The 17,953-nt window shown below is 40.0% G+C and overlaps 1 protein-coding gene across 1 annotated transcript in view; it reads right to left on the reverse strand.

The window, feature by feature from the left end:
• Positions 1-17,953, reverse strand: part of CSMD1 (CUB and Sushi multiple domains 1) — a 2,028,540-nt gene that overhangs the window by 842,808 nt on the left and 1,167,779 nt on the right. The window lies entirely within an intron of this gene.

The raw sequence follows: 17,953 nt of genomic DNA on the forward strand, positions 1-17,953 counted from the left end.
AAAAACTGAGCAAGGGGTCAGATAAACAGTCTGGATTTTGTGTAAATCTGGAATCTCTTCTAAATATATATGTTGTATGAACATTTCATTTTTACAATTAAAGACTGGAATAAAGAAGTCTGCAAAATGTTGCTTAGGGCCATTTTTTTCTCTTAGTTATGCTGGGTTTTTACCAGGATTAACTGAAAGCAGAATATTCTCCATGGAGTCTAAATTCTTACATTACAGGAAAAATAACTTTGTTCATTTGACAAATGAAGATTATTTAGATTAATGAACAAACATCATAGCATGTTATAAGTGTGTGTTGTATAAGTAATGAACACTTAATAATATGATGTCTTCCTTGCTATATCACTGCTGTTAACACTTTACTGAAGAAACAGAAGAAACAGTTTTTGGTGTACAAATTTTAATTTGTACAGATTAGTGGAATGCAGATTAGATGGTTCTATCACACCTGGTCATAATATCGAAATCTATTAATACTGGACCTTTTTGGCCAACTTCATTTTTTAAACATTTAAGTTACTTAAATGGTGCTATTTGAAATTTTAAAACGAACACATCCTATGTATGGAAAGGCTGCAGCTCATCACACAAACATTAAATATTGACCATAAAGAATAGGAGTAAAATTAAATTTACAAAAGGAGTACTTGTGACACATAAGAGACTAACAAATTTATGCATGCATCCGATGAAGTGAGCTGTAGCTCACGAAAGCTTATGCTCAAATAAATTTGTTAGTCTCTAAGGTGCCACAAGTACTCCTTTTCTTTTTGCGGATACAGACTAACACAGCTGCTACTCTGAAATAAATTTACAGATAACTTCATATCTAATCCTTCTAAGAATAACAAGAATGATGTCTCCAGATTCATATTTTTGGTGATTTAATCCAAACCTCACTTGGCATCTCACAAGATTACATTGTTACAGTTCATAAGTGCACAGTCAAACAACTCTGCTCTTCAAATTAAGGGAACAAGGCCTCAGAGAGTGCTCTTGAAAATGTATAAAACTACCACTTTTTATAATGTATCTTTAACAATAACCTTTTACTATACTTTTAACTACAGATGAGTGTCTGTAAATTTAGGATATCTGGGAATATAACCTGTATTTTTTTTCCAATTATGGTATTTTTCTGTTTAAATATTTTACTTCATATTTTGAATTCTGAAAACACTGTATGGATCTTTTAATTAAGTTTCTTCTGAATAAAAATTTTAAAAGTTTTTAAGTTTCTTCTGAATAAAAATTTTAAAAGTTCTTCATTTCTGACACTCCCCTGCCCTCTATGCCCTGATTCTTCAAAGGGAGTTTTATAGACGGCTCTTCAGGCCTATAGCTTCAGTGGGAGTTTGTGGGGTTGTTGATATCCAACTACTTGGATACCTTTTCAGGGTCATGCCCTTAATTATTGTCAGCCTGAACATTACCACATGCCATAAAAGAGATATTTTGTGGTTATATATAGTATTCTGTATTCTAAAAGGGACAAAAAGACATAGCAAATTATGACAGGTTTCAGAGTAACAGCCGTGTTAGTCTGTATTCACAAAAAGAAAAGGAGTACTTGTGGCACCTTAGAGACTGACCAATTTATTAGAGCATAAGCTTTTGTGAGCTACAGCTCACTTCATCAGATGCATATCGTGGAAACTGCAGCAGACTTTATATATACACAGAGAATATGAACCAATACCTCCTCCCACCCCACTGTCCTGCTATTTAATCTACTATATGACAAGTACTGTAATTCCCATGACCCTGATTGCTGATGGTATTTTGCCAGTTCTGTTCTCACAAACACTACCTTGAACAAACTTCAGTGCAAACTTTCCCCATTTCCTCATTGGATCAAAATTAGAATCAATATATGCATACAGGGAAAAAGCCATAATAATCATTACATTGATTTTTCTGAGGGAAGAGTATGCCCTTGGAAAGGGAGTAGCTATGGACATAAATATGAGATAGATAATTATACCAGTCAGCTCTGTGTTCTTGGGGAACCAGGGCACAGTATCCAGCCTGTCTGACTCATGAAGGACCGCCCCACCCCCCAGCCTGTGCTTGAACCAAAACAGATCAGAAGAAAGACTTACAGAAAGCAATAAAAGGTGGTTATTTTTATCACCTAAACCCCTCCTGACAAGAATGACAGGATTAAGGCAATTCCCCTAGCCTCATCTGCATCAAAGATGGGACAGGGAGGCATCTCCATTAGCATACAGAATGAAGAACAGAGATTCCAAGGCAAGAACCGTACTGAACTCTGGGACCAGAAAATCAGGGAAGCACTGCATCATGGGGGATCTCTGCTGCAGATGTTAATGAACGTACACCTGCACACACCCAGCTCAGCAGTTATCAGACCAACTCTAGTAATGAATCCTTGATTGATATCCAAAACGCTGAAGCTGCCTAATTGCATTGTGAACTCCCCTGAAGGAACACGACTCATAGCCAGGAATGATCAGTTCCTATAGTCTAGCCTAAAGAAAACCCTTGAGTCATCAGTTTACCCCTAAACAAATCTAGTGTTATCCCTTGAACTGTTGTTGTTTCCCTACAAAAACCCCTACCCACATTCAAGTAAGGGTTCTGATGCCTGGATCCAAACTCTGCAGCAGTTCCACTGGGACTTCATCTTCTCCTCACTGATCGTGCTGGGGGCTTTGCCTGTCTCCAACACTCAGGACCCTGAGTTACCACCATCACGTGGGAACCCTGAACAGTTCAAGCTTCATGCAGTCGTGAGACCCCACCGCGGGGATAACTTTTAATCCTGACTTATTTGATCAGGTATAGTTTTCTATATCTGTAATCTTTAATGATGTAACTGTTCTGTTTGTTTAGGCTCTCCTTGTGTGGTTATCACTATTATTCAATAAATAACTTTTTTGGTTAAGCTGGTTGATTCCCCCCTCTCTCTCTCTGAACTTCACTCTTTTGTGTTTTTGGCTTCCCCATTTACTCTGCAGCAATGCTCTTCTTACCTAAGCTAAAGATCCCTGTGGGGTTTGCTCAGCAAGTGGGTTAGTACCAGAACAATTGTGACGTGAAAGTGGGGACAGGGACATGCTGAACCTATGACATACGAGGGTGGCAGCTTGGAAGTGCTGCTCAACCCAGCCTATTGAGTCCAGGAGCATATAAGTGTGGCAGCTTGGAAATCCTGCTTGATTTAGCCCACTGAGTCCAGGGACATAGAAGGGGTCAGCTTGAGAGTGCTGATTGACCCGGTCCACTCAGACTTGCTCTTTTAGTGTGTGTGTGTGTGTTCATCTGATTCTGGGGCTAGAGTAACCCAGCCCTGGGGAACCTAGGTCCTGCAGGATAGCTCCGGGGACTTGCAAAAGGGAGAAGTAGAGCTCCATATGAAAATAAAAGTGACACAAGCAGTTCATTGATATAATTACAGACATCCCCCCCCCAACAGTAACCCTAATACATGAGCATACCCCAAAGTAAGGGGGAAATCTGGCAACAATAATGCCACATATGATGTAGGATACAGTGCACACAGCGTGTGAAGTGTTCACAAACTAAACAACATATTAACCTTTCCCCTTATACATGTCCATGTCAGGTTACAATCTAAAATGATTCCAAAATTAATGTCATAGACTCTAGAATTTAAGGCAACAAGGAACCATTAGATCATCAAGTCTGACATCCTCTACATCACATTACATTTCATCCAGTTACCCCAGTATTGAGCCTAATAACTTTGTGTTTAGCTAAAGGGTATGTTCCAAGGCATCCAATTTTGATATGAAGACATTAAGAGAAAGCAAATCCACCACTTCTTTTGTCAGTTTGTAAAAGTGCTTAATCACTCTCACTGTTAAAAATGTGTACCTAATTTCTAATTTGAATTTGTCTGTCTTCATCTTCCAGCCATTGTTCTTGGTATGCTTTTCTCTGTTTATGTAAGAGCTTCTGGTATTTTTTCCCCATGGAGGTACTTGTACACTATAATCAAATCACCTGTCAGCCTTCTTTTTCATAACTTAAACAAACTGAACTCTGTATGACTGCCCAATCCTTTATCAGTATTTACCACTCCTCCAATTGTTGCGTCATCTGATAGTAAATATTAACATTTCATGATTTTTGTATGTTAAACTCTAATAATTCTTGTCTTACTAACTGTTCTCCCAGAAACCTTACAGTGTTATCAAAAAGCATTTCTGAATTCTAAGGCCTCAGAGTCTTGGTTCTTAACCTGAACCTAGAGGGTGGCCAGCATTCAAAAATGTTTATAAACATAGAATATCAGGGTTGGAAGGGACCTCAGGAGATCATCTAGTCCAACCCCCTCCTCAAGGCAGGACCAATCCCCAACAAAATGATCCCAGCCAGGGCTTTGTCAAGCCTGACCTTAAAAACCTCTAAGGAAGGAGATTCCACCACCTCCCTACGTAACGCATTCCAGTGTTTCACCACCCTCCGAGTGAAAAAGTTTTTCCTAATATCCAACCTAAACCTCCCCCACTGCATCTTGAGACTATTATTCCTTGTCCTGTCATCTGCCACCACTGAGAACAGTCTAGATCCATCCTCTATGGAACCCCCTTTTAGGTAGTTGAAAGCAGCTATTAAATCCCCCCTCATTCTTTTCTTCTGCAGACTAAACAATCCCAGTTCCCTCAGCCTCTCCTCATGTGTTCCAGTACCCCAGTCATGTCTTCCAGTACCCCAATCATTTTTGTTGCCCTCCACTGGATGCTTTCCAATTTTTCCACATCCTTCTTGTAGTGTGGGGCCCAAAACTGGACACAGTACTCCAGATGAGGCCTCACCAATGTCAAATAAAGGGGAACTATCACGTCTCTCAATCTGCTGGCAATGCCCCTACTTATACAGCCCAAAATGTCGTTAGCCTTCCTGGCAACAATGGCACACTGTTGACTCATATCCAGCTTCTCCTCCACTGTAACCCTAGGTCTTTTTCTGCAGAACTGCTACCTAGCCAGTTGGTCCCTAGTCTATAGCAGTGCATGGGATTCTTCCATCCTAAATGCAGGACTCTGCACTTGTCCTTGTTGAACCTCATCAGATTTCTTTTGGCCCAATTCTCTAATTTGTCTAGGGCACTCTGTATCCTATCCCTACCCTCCAGCGTATCTACCTCTCCTCCCAGTTTAGTGAAGTATTGGGCTGTATCTACTCATCCTCAATGTCTCTAAGTCTGTGAGAGTCTAGATATCTGGAGGAAAAGATCCCTTAAAACTAATGGAAGATATTGACAGATGTCTGTTATGATAAACAAAACTGGGTAATTGAAGAGGGTTGCTAATGACCCAGTTATGTTCTGTGATTGATGAGAGGTATTTGTTGTTGCAGATGTTTTCTGTGATAAATGAAATAATTACCCATTGAAAGAAGATTTTAACTCATCAGGGAGTGCTTGTTGTAACAGGTGCTCCGATTAACAATTAGGTTTGAAATCCCTTTAGTTTATTGATCATGTAACCTAAGATACCATACAAGAAATTCCATTAGTAATTAGGTAACATGAGAATTTGAAAACAGACCACGATGAAATTAATTTTGGGAAAATACTTTTCCCTCCAAAAAGGGATACCTTTGTCTCATACCCATACTCATAACAGGAAAGAGGATTTTGGAGTTAGATTGGGGAATTTATTCCACTAGCATCCCACCAGTGACAGAGGGAGGCAACATAGGCCAGCTCTTCATATTACTCAAAAGCTGGTAAAATAGGTTTTCCTTCTGTATTTGTTTGATAACCTTTGATTAAATAATTCCATTTAAGCCTGTTATTTTGACAATCTCACATTATTATTATTGTTAAATTAAACTCAAACAGACAACACATCTGCAAATTTTATGAGCAGTGATTTTATATTTACTTGTAGATTATTGAAGAAAATGTTGAATAGCATCAGGCCTAGTACTGTTTAGGGTTGCCAGGCATTTGGCATTTGACTGGAACGCCCAGTCAAAAAGAGACCCTGGTGGCTCCAGTCAGCACCGCTGACCAGGCTGTTAAAATCAGATCGGCGGTGCAGTGGGGCTAACACAGGAACACTGACTGCCTTGGCTCTGCGTGGCTCCTGGAAATGGCTGGCATGTCCCTAGGCACAGGGGTGATCAGGGAAGCTCTGTGTGTTGCCTCCACCCCTAGCACCGGCTCTGCAGCTCCCCTTGGCCGTGAACCACGGCCAATGGGAGCTGAGGGGGCGGCAGCTGCAGGCACAGGCAGTGCACACCATACAGACCTGCCTGCCTTACCCCAACTGCACCGCTGGCCGGGAGCCGAGTGAGGTAAGCACTGCCCAGCTGGAGCCCGCACGCCAAACCCCTCCTGCAGTCCAATCTCCTGCCCCAGGCAGAATCCCCTCCCACACCCAAACTCCAACCTGGAGCCCACACCTCAAACCCCTATTTTAGACCTCAGTCCCCTGCCCATAGGCCCATCCTGCCACCTGAACCGCTCATTTCTGGCCCCATCCCAGAGCCTGCACCCCCTTCTGCACTCCAACCCCCACCTCTGCCCAGTGAAAACGAGGGAGGGTGGGGGTGAGCCAGTGATGGAGGGAGGCGAGATGGAGTGAGTGGGGGTGGGGTCTCAGAGAAGGGGTGGGGCTTCCGTGAAGGGGAGAGACAGGAGGCAGGGGAAGGGTGTCTGGTTTTGTGCAGTTAGAAAGTTGGCAACCCTAGTACTGATCCCTGTTGAACCCCATTCGAAACACTCCCATTCCATTATAATTCCCTGTGTTTTTGAGATCTGTCAGTTAGCCAAGTTTTAATCCAGTTAATATCTGCTCAACTGACACTGTAGAATTTTAGCTTTCTAATCAGAATGCCATGTGTGCTAAGTCAAACACCTTAAAAACATTTTAATGTATTACATCTATCCAGTTACCCTTTATCAACCAAACTTGTTGTCATAAATATAAAGGGAAGGGTAAACCCCTTTGAAATCCCTCCTGGCCAGGGGAAAGCTCCTCTCACCTGTAAAGGGTTAAGAAGCTAAAGGTAACCTCGCTGGCACCTGACCAAAATGACCAATGAGGAGACAAGATACTTTCAAAAGCTGGGAGGAGGGAGAGAAACAAAGGGTCTGGGTCTGTCTGTAGTCGTCTTGGCCAGGGACAGAACAGGAATGGAGTCTTAGAACTTTTAGTAAGTAATCTAGCTAGGTATGTGTTAGATTATGATTTCTTTAAATGGCTGAGAAAAGAATTGTGCTGAATAGAATAACTATTTCTGTCTGTGTATCTTTTTTGTAACTTAAGGTTTTGCCTAGAGGGGTTCTCTATGTTTTTGAATCTAATTACCCTGTAAGATATATACCATCCTGATTTTACAGGGGGGATTTCTTTATTTCTATTTACTTCTATTTTTTATTAAAAGTCTTCTTGTAAAACACTGAATGCTTTTTCATTGTTCTCAGATCCAAGGGTTTGGGTCTGTGGTCACCTATGCAAATTGGTGAGGCTTTTTATCCAACATTTCCCAGGAAAGGGGGGGTGCAAGTGTTGGGAGGATTGTTCATTGTTCTTAAGATCCAAGGGTCTGGGTCTGTAGTCACCTAAGCAAATTGGTGAGGCTTTTTACCAAACCTTGTCCAGGAAGTGGGGTGCAAGGTTTTGGGAAGTATTTTGGGGGGAAGGACGCGTCCAAACAGCTCTTCCCCAGTAACCAGTATTAGTTTGGTGGTGGTAGCGGCCAGTCCAAGGATAACGGGAGTAATATTTTGTACCTTGGGGAAGTTTTGACCTAAGCTGGTAAAGATAAGCTTAGGAGGTTTTTCATGCAGGTCCCCACATCTGTACCCTAGAGTTCAGAGTGGGGGAGGAACCTTGACACTTGTAATCTCATCAATGAATGAAATCGGGTTTGTTTGACAAGTTCTGTTTTCCATAAACTATGTTGACTGGCTTTAATTTTATTCTTATCTTTTAATTCTTTATTAATTGATTCCCATATTAAATTGTGAAACTGCAAGACTATAGAGAGGTACCCTTAACAATTTACTAATTTCATTGTGCATCTAAGTAAGGTTACCGGAATACTTAGGGAATAGTGCAAACACCGAAGTTGTTTTGCTGATTGTCTAAAAACAAATTGTCAAGGATTTCTATTTTCCTTTATTATTACAACTATTTTTTTCTTTAAAGTGTGACTATGACAACGTCACCATTCTTTCAAATATAATTGCAATTTACTCCTGCTGTTACTATCAGCTCTTGGTGCTAGTACTCTGCCCCAAAATCCAGTAGAGGTGAGGGCAATAAGTATTTAAGAATCTTTGGAGGGTGGCTGTATCATTCCAAGAGGGAGTTATTTAAAACAAATATCAATAATGCCTTCACTCCACCATGCATGTTAATGTTTTTCTTTATGTAATGTATTTTGGTAGGTGGGAGGACACGGAAATTTGGAAAATATTTAGATTAAAAAAATAACCAAAACTGTCTTTGCAGCTTGCAAGATTTGGACTGCAATGTTTCATGGTGGAAATTAACATGATATTTGAATTTATATTTTAATTTACATCTTTATATTCCAACCTAAACTGAGATGGCAGCAAATGAAATCTTTAGTCAAGCTTTTATTGAGGCAAGGTTTTCACCTTCAACAGAGAGTATAACATTCCAATATAAAAATTAGTGTACCTATTCAATGATAAAGAAAAACACCCTTGACTAGAAGAAATTTTTCCTCTAATCTGCAACTGAAGTGTTCATAACAAATCAACTTTATTCTCTATGATACAGGTACCTACTGATTCGTGACAATTATACACTGCTGACTCTTAAACTTGTGTAATGGCTCCAATTTTTTCTTAGCATGGACTTTTTCTGTAAGGATGTATTAGAAATTTTAAAGAAGACTGGGAACATTCCTGTTCCCAGTGAACTGAAAGAAGTAAACGATTAAAACCGAAAGGAGTAGCTATGGTTTTGCTTCTCTTTTGTTACAAGATTGTGAGATGAAAAGTCACTGGGTTGTAAACAACAACAATTTTGCTCAGTTTAGCTTGTATGGTCCCATGGATAAAATATTAGATTGGGAATGATCTCTGACCTTCTGTCTTGACCTAGAACAAGTGCCTCTGTTTATCCACCTAATCTTTGTCTTGTATATTTAAATTACAAACTGTTCAGAACAGGGATTAACTCTTACTATGTGTTGGCATCGCCTACCACAATGATGTGCTGAACTTGGTTGGGGCTTTAAGGTAGTACTGTAATACAATTAAGAAGAAGAAAAATCCATGCAATAGTAAAAGGATTTAGTATGGTACTTTGTGCTAACACCTTGATAGGAAATGGTATGTTCTGGATATAAAAAGCTTCCCTGTCTCTTTAGAGCTGCTCATTTTACTTACAGTGACACCCGCTTTCCCCGAAACATTAAAAGTTAATTGCTGGAAAGAAGTATTTTTTGTACAAAATAAATTTGCAGTAACACTTTATCTGGTTTGCCCAGAGCTGTGGGGTTAAAAGTCTGAGAGAGACCAATGCCGGAGCATTTTGAATTAAACTGTTATTTGAATTAAATGGTACATTAGCAAAGGAGTAAACACACACACACACAGGGACACACAAAAGCACATTCATAGTATGTCTATCATTGGCTGTATTTTTTATAGTTGTTCCCCAAATGCATACACAAAATATCTGTCAATCTACAATGCATATCTATAAACTCCATATGTTTTGGCTAAAATTGCCTCAGTATTTTCCCTTACTCTAAGAAATGATAGTGATAATATTATGATATTGACACAGTGACATAATCCCCGTTTGATCTCTATACTAATTTAGCTATATGTCTTCTGTGATATTTCAAACCAGAGAGGAATATGTTGATTTTCCATGTCTGACAGTCACTGACTGTTTATGTTTGAATTAAAGATGTAGTGAGCCATTGATACCCCATTCATTTTCTAGTCTTCTGTCCTGTACAAATAAATAGTTGGAAGACTAGAATCAGGGTACGTGGGCAATATGTGAGCCTTGGTGCCTCTTCATAAGTTAGTCTTGTTCTAATAGGACCCAAACATGCACATGCACTATTCACATTCAATAGAAAGAATTTTACAAACACAGGGCTAAACTGGGGGATCTTCACACACTCTGGTGTGTCAATTGCACTATTTGAATAAGTAAATACTCTTCAACATGTGTAAACATCACAAAATTTAGCCCTTATGACTACAGTTGGATTCTGTTCATCTGAGTGCATTCAGTATCCAGATCAATTCCTTTTGCAACTGTCAAGGCTGATTCCCCACTCTGACACTTCAAGTGCAGGAGGTGGGGGCATGCAAGGATTTTAAAAATTAATACTGGACACTCCAGGCTGGTATTAAACACCCAAGGTTACAGCTTTTATCTGACCTTAGCTTGGTAAATGCTGCCACCACTCAAATGCAAACCCCTTGGAATCCAGGTTGGCACACTTGGGAATTCCTTCCTGGGGGGTACCCTCAAGCCCTTCCACCCCTACTCTGGGGAAGAGCTGAGAAAGAAAACAAAGGAAATTATCTGTTGCCCCCAGCTAATTAAACATCATATGCACAAACCTCTTAGGACACAAAAACCCAATCCTGTTCTTAAAAAAGGTAAATCTGATTAAAAACCAAAAAGAAAGAAAATATATCTGGAACTTAGGCTTTTGCTAGATTTTAAAAGAGCAATTCCAAAAACTAAGCACCCAAAATAGCTTTCTTGGGGGTTCAGCTTAAAGGTTACAAGCAAACAAAAGCATCTGGGGTTAGCACAGAGGAGTCCACTAGCCATAAGAAATAAACAGAAATAAATCAAAACGCATCTTTCTAAACATTTCTGATGTACTTACACATTTGGGGGCTCCAAATAAGTAGTTCCAGGTATGATCTGATGGGTCTTGGTGACCTCTGATCATTCCTGGCTTAAAGCTTCTCATAAATAACTGTTCCCTGTTCCCCTCTTTCCCAAAGGACCGCAACAGAGACAAAGGGGAAGTTTTTTCCCCACTTAAAAAAGTTTTAGCCTTCCCAATGGCTCTTTTGGTCAGGTGTCCACTCCCTTTCCTTTACCTGGGGAAACTTTGTTAACCCTTTAGAGGTATAGCAAGCAGAGAACAGCCACCAAGAGGATCTTTATAGCTAACTGGATGGATGGATGTCCATAAAAGGGAGCTCCCCTCACCCTTCATTTATCATAGCAACTATTTCAGAACTTGCTTTATTAACTACATAAATGACATTTTGATTCATTTGCATAAAATCGATTTATTTAATAAATCTATTATTTTTGTATGAACTTAAATATTGTAAGGGACAGAATTGTGCAAAGTGAAAAAAGGAGAAAAGGAGTACACAAAGACTGTCTTTGCACCCCATGTCCAGATTCCAGGCACAAAAAATGTTCCTGCAGTCAGGAGCCATATAAGCTGTGCCCAGACACTGATACTTTTGTCCCAGACACTGCAGGAAGACAAGACAAGAAAAGACACCAGGAACGTGGTTTAACTAGGCCACAATTTTATTCAGTAACATATCTGGAAACTAAAAAAAACCAAAACATTTATTCATGACTGAGTATTGGTGATATAATAGCAGAATTTTCAGGAGCCTTCACAATCCATCACTAACTTTGAGCACTCAGCAGCTGATCTTCACAGATCTGAGGAACACCATCCATCCAACTCCTCACTGGTCATCTTCTACAAGGATAACTCTCCACCATTACTTCCATAATAACTTTCTCCAGATAATTTCCACTTATACACCTATTGTGACCAAAGTACATACATTTGTGTCTGTTGATTTCTGCTCAGGGTTGGCTTCCCTCCAATAATATTTCCATCAGCAGCAGATCTGGCTCCCAGCCTGGTTGCTAGGCAACCCAGTAAGCTCAGCCGTGCCCAAAGATCCTTCTGCAAATGGTCCTGCTTCCTGATTGGGCAGGAAAACCTGCAGCCTGCTACTTGAGCCTTGAAGCAGCAGCAGTTGCGTGGTTGCTCAACGCATACCACACCTGTGCTTTCCCTGCTACTGCCTCTAGCTCTTGTTCCAGCCTTGAATTCTGCCCTCTCCAATCTAGTCTTTGGATCCCTGCCCTGTTCCCTATCCTGACTCAGGTTCCAACCTTTGACTGAGTCTGTCTTCATCCTCAGCATGGTATCTGACTACTGGATTTACACTTGCCACTACTCCCAACTGCCATGGCAACTGCCAGACAAGGTCCTGCTCCACCCACTGTGTAGATTACCAAGGCCTGGCAGCTTGCAATTTTTAACATAGGCATTCATCTTTTTTACTATCCAGGAGATGTGCAAGAGTCTTCACCAGCACCGAATTCCAATAGCTTTCATTTTCTTCTTGTCAGCAGCATTAACTTCTCACAATTCACATACATAAATCGCTATGAAAAAAAAGAGGATTTTCACCAGTTCCCTCTTTTTACATTTCTAGATGCTATGGTTTTTACCCCCACACTTTCTTTAGCAAGCCCACAGCTGAGCAAACCATTCTTAGCTTTCTTCTGGTTTCTTTGGAACAACCATCTTGGTTGGATATATGTGATCCAAGATAATTAATTTAATCTATTTTCTCTATGCTTGTCTGTTCATCATGATGTTTGCATCCTGTTTTTCTTAGTTGTGTCAACGTACATGAATTTTCTTTTTTGTTGCATTAAGGAATATTCCATATTACTCACTAACTGTTTTTACAGGCTCCACCATTTGTTGTATTTGCACCAACGGCTATAGCAAAGAGTGTCGTGCCATTGGCATATCTGAGGTAGGTTAAGAAGTGTCCACCAATTGAAATCTTAGCTCCTTCCACTTGGTCAAAACCTCCCAAACCTTGTCTCTTAACAAACTCTGTGCATACATTCAAGAGGCTTGGAGACAAAATACACCCTTGTCTCACACTGTGCCCCGTGGAAAACCACTTGCTGTCAGCTACTGTGAATTATCCAGCAACAACTCACCCAGTACAGGTCATACTTCCTATTATAATCTATTCAATCTGGTAGAGGACTGCCAACTGCCATTGCTGGGACTCACCACCCTCTCCCCATATAATAGTTAAGAAAGCTAATCTAGAGAGGGTTGTTTCCTTGTTGTACCAGAAAGTAGGGGCCCTAACCCTATTCCCACATTCTTTAGGAGATGCCTTCTCTCAATCTGTTTCAATTCCAGTTTATCAGGGAACTGGACACACACCCCTGGTGATGAGTACCTGCACTAGGCACCTGCCAAGATTAGAAAAAAAAATAATGTTACAACATAACCTACCAACCAGGTCCCCAGTCTGTTGAGACAACCGTAACAAACCCAAACCCTGCCTGGGGGTCCCCAATTCCTTCCAGTCCAAAAAAGCAGCTATCACAATGACCGTTGCAAGCCCCCCCCCCCCCCAACCTACTCCTACTCTAATCCTAAAGGGGGAGATTTTCTTCCTGGAGCCCCCTATTAAAGGGGAAGGGTTTATAAACTCTCCCCTTTGGGAACAGAAGCCAATAGGCTTAAGATGTACCTTACTGTCCAACCAATCAATTAATATTTATATTTTATCAATAATGCTCATGCAGACAAAGATATACTGCATATACAAATAGTCATACATAAAGTAGTGAATGTATTCCTATACAAAATAGACTGAGAGCACTATGTAAAGACTTTCTCCTGAATTTAATAGTTAGCAAGTGTTTATTAGTAATGAACTAAAACAAAGTAATGAACTAAACAACTTACAAATAGATACACACATATGATCTATTCACACAGGTATTTCATTTCATAGAAACTTCCAGGAGTAAATAATGTATTCCTTATTAAATGTAAGTCACATTGAGCAGAATTAGAAAGTCCCTCTTTGAAGCCTACATTAGGTCATCAAGGGATTGCAATAGTAGCCATTTTAATAAAATCAGCATATATAACCAGGTTTGACCACTAAGCCAATAATTTATTTTTATTTTCTCAATTAAAATGCCTTAGTAATTGTGATATCTTGTTTGACTAAAAGGTAATGCAAGGTGATTATTTAAATGGGGAAGACCTGAGAAAACAAGGTTCCTCTTGTTGTCTGTTGCTTAGCTTTGATATTGAGAAAGAAAATAATAGCAGCTAATGTTTTCATCTGAACAAGTATATAAAACAAAGTGCACTTTTGTTTCCTTTGCAGATTTGTTAAAATGTTACAGAATAAAATTAAAGAGCAATGCATTCTTTGCTATCATGTAATACTGCTGATAATTCACTTTCCTAAGGTTCTAAATCTATAAAAGAATTGAAGTAAATGAGACCTCAATTTTTTCTGCTCAATTCTTTTTGTTTTGTTAACTCATCTTTCCTCATCTGTTTTATCTACTTTGTCAACCTTTCTGGTTTTATCTGACAACTAGACAGCAGGCTCTCTGGTGCAGGGACTGTCTTTATTATTTGTCTGTACAATGTTTTCCTTGCCTGGGGTTCCTATGTGCTACTGTAATACAAATAAATAAATATTAAACAACAACAAGTGAATTGACTAAAGTAATAATATTCAGAGAGAAACACTATAGCATGGATGAACTGGTTCAGATAAAAAAAAAAACACTCCCAAACCATCATCCCCAAATTAGGCCAAACCCTCCCTCTACTCCATTTTCACATAGCTCTGCACTTCCAGGATTCACCTGATCACAAAAATATTAATAATTTTACGGAATTTTACCATTTTGAAAATGCTGTACAAACATTTTATCTCGTCTTCACAACACCGCTCTGAGATATGTATTATCTCCATTTTAGATAGAAAACAGGCAAAGATAAGACCTTCATTTTGAAAAAAATCCACCTTGAAGTTGCTAGGGCATAAAAAACGAGAGATTCACAAAATCATGCATACATTCAGATGCCTACCTAGTCAGAATGAGAACCCTGTGATGATCATCCATCACTGGCTGAGATGAAATGAAAGATTAAATGACATGAGGTAGTTTTCAAAAAGGACACAGTGAGGCTGCAGGCACTACAAGACTAGACTGAATAAAACACAGAATGTTGAGTCCAGCACAAAGGTGCAACAAGGGATGGGGACCAGGAGACCTGTGGGCCTCTGACCAGAACTGGGTGGCATGACAGTGGTGCCCCTTCCTGAGTGCCAAGTCACAATACCACTCAATCAAATTTGGCCTGGCCACCACACTGTCATGACAAAGAGACAATCAGTCCAAATGTCAGCGATGTTGTGACCCTGTGCACCTCTTTCCCCTCCCCCCACATATAGTTCTGCAGTTCTTCCAACACCCATAGGCACTCCCTGGAAAGAAGTGAGGCAGGGGGCACTGGGAACTCTCAGACTCTAGGAGCATGGGGGGATAGGATCCAGGCTTTATGTGCATCTTGGCATCTAGAGCTCCCAGAACTGCCTGGCCCCTGGTGGGGATGGTACTCTTCAGTCTGACTGCCTCTTTGGGTAAAAGCCTGAGCTGGGTGTAGAAGAGGGAGACTGCAGTGGGGAGAGCTCAGAGCTGGGTGTGGGCCACTGAGGGAGACGAGTGTGGGGCTGTGGCAGCAGGAGGGGAGTGTGTGTGTAGCTGGATGTGGTGGGAGAACATGGGTAAAGAGGAAGCGTGAAATAATTCAGATTTGGGTCTGGGGAAGAGAGCTTGGAATTGGATGTGGGGTGTGTGTAGAGTTAGATACAAAGCTTCAAGCTCAGTGCAAGTGGAGTGAGAGCTCTTGGCCCCCTATGTAGGAGAATTCTAGTTACAACCCTGTTCTAGGATAAAATAGATGTCAGAGACAAAAGCAAATATGGGGGATGTGAAAAAAACCTCAAGATAAAAGTATTGCCAAGGGATTGTCAACTTTAGGTAGCCTGGCTCCATTGCTTATGTAATTTAAAAGAACTTCTTTTTATTTTCCTCCATTTTTATTTCAAATTTCCCATATCATGAGTGCAAGAGGTTTAAACAAACATATGTGGACAGATTGTACTTCTCTTTAAAGTGAAACAACCAATTGCTAAGTGAAAGAAGAAAACATTCTATAATCAAGTTTCACAAGATGGATCATCTTACACATGAAAAATATTGCCTTGCCTAAACTAATATTGCCTTGAAAACAGTTTAGCTTTTCACTCCACCTGGGATAATTAAATTAGAAAAAAACTATGCATATCTATTCAAGGGACACCATCATCGGACCTAGGAACATCAGCCACACCATCAGGGGCTCGTTCACCTGCACATCCACCAATGTGATATATGCCATCATGTGCCAGCAATGCCCCTCTGCCATGTACATTGGCCAAACCGGACAGTCTCTAGCAAAAGAACAAATGGACACAAATCAGACGTCAAGAATTATAACATTCAAAAACTAGTAGGAGAACACTTCAATCTCCCTGGCCATTCAAATAACAGACTTTAAAATGGCCATTCTTCAACAAAAAAGCATCAAAAACAGACTTCAATGAGAAACTGCGGAACTGAAATTAATTTGCAAACTTAACATCATCAAATTAGGCCTGAATAAAGACTGGGAGTGGCTAGGTCACTACAAAAAGTAATTTTCCTCTGTTGATATTCACCCCTTCTTGTCAACTGTTGGGAATAGGCTACATCCACCCTGTTTGAATTGGCCCCGTTAGCACGGACCCCCCCACTTGGTAAGGCAACTCCCATCTTTTCATGTGCTGTAATTTATATACCTGCCTACTGTATTTTTCACTCCATTAATCTGATGAAGTGGGTTTTAGCCCATGAAAGCTTATGCCCCAATAAATGTGTTAGTCTGTAAGGTGCCAAAAGGATTTCTCGTTATTTTTGCTGATACAGACTAACACGGCTACCCCTCTGAAACCTATGATTCTGCATGTGATAGAATCTAAAGGTTAAAACATGCCATTGTGGATCCTATTTTCAAGTCTTCTAAAATGTACCCAGCTAAGAGATTTACTTCTATTAGCATTTATTGAACATTATGAACAGACTTGCTGACTATAATATACATAAATTAATAAATAAAATATTAAAAGTTTAAGGGTCTATTTTTCCTTTGCATATTCACATGTAACTCTCAGTGACATTAATGAGAGTTATGTTTGTATATGAAGAAGCTATATTTCAAGTTATGTTACAGATTAAGGCCAAAGTTATTACCTTAACTGGGAGAAGTCTTCATTTGTGCTATACATTGGTCAGGGGTTGTTGCAAATTAACCTGGTTTATGGGGTCCGTAGTGTTATCAAATATTAGGGTTGGTATTTGAGATACATAATAGGAACAGAATTCTGTGATACTCTGTGTAGAACTTGCTTCCTTTGAGATAGTTACTGCTCTGAAGTTGACTTTATGAGAGTACAATAGTACCTGAGAGGTCCAGACTTTTGCTGATGTATGACTTTCATTGTCCAGTGAAAGCAGTACATTAAACTCTCAGACATAGTAGATCAATTCGATTTTTATTGTTCAGAGCAGTGATATTCAACCCAAGGATTGAGAGTTGCATGCGGCTCTTCATATAGCTCTGCATGGGGTTTTCCTGTCTCAGGGAGGATTTGTGCAATGTGCTCATGTTGATGTGGCAGCTGCCCTGAGTGGGGGAGCAGCGGGAAGAAATGAAAATTTAAAACAAAACCACAATTGCTAACACACACAGACATTTAAGTCTGTGTTTTTGCTGTTAGAAACCTATTGTAACTGAAAAGTTCACATATGAAGTTTTAGCTTTAAGAAATCTGCCCTGGTAGGGATTAATAACCATTATGATAGAATTGTATTTATACTACACAATGTATACAGTTGGGTAACAACATTAAAGTTATAGGGCTTACTGCCTTCACACAGATGAATACTTTTTTTTAATGTTTTAAAGACTGTGACACTTTTAATGTGCTCTGATTAGTCCCTCAGCAAATCCTTTGCTAGCCCATATGGGGAAGGTTTCGCTTCTCTTCAGTGAAGTGTGGACT

Source organism: Lepidochelys olivacea (genome assembly GCF_965140295.1).
Source record: "Lepidochelys olivacea isolate rLepOli2 genome assembly, chromosome: 3".
NCBI lineage: Eukaryota > Metazoa > Chordata > Testudines > Cheloniidae > Lepidochelys > Lepidochelys olivacea.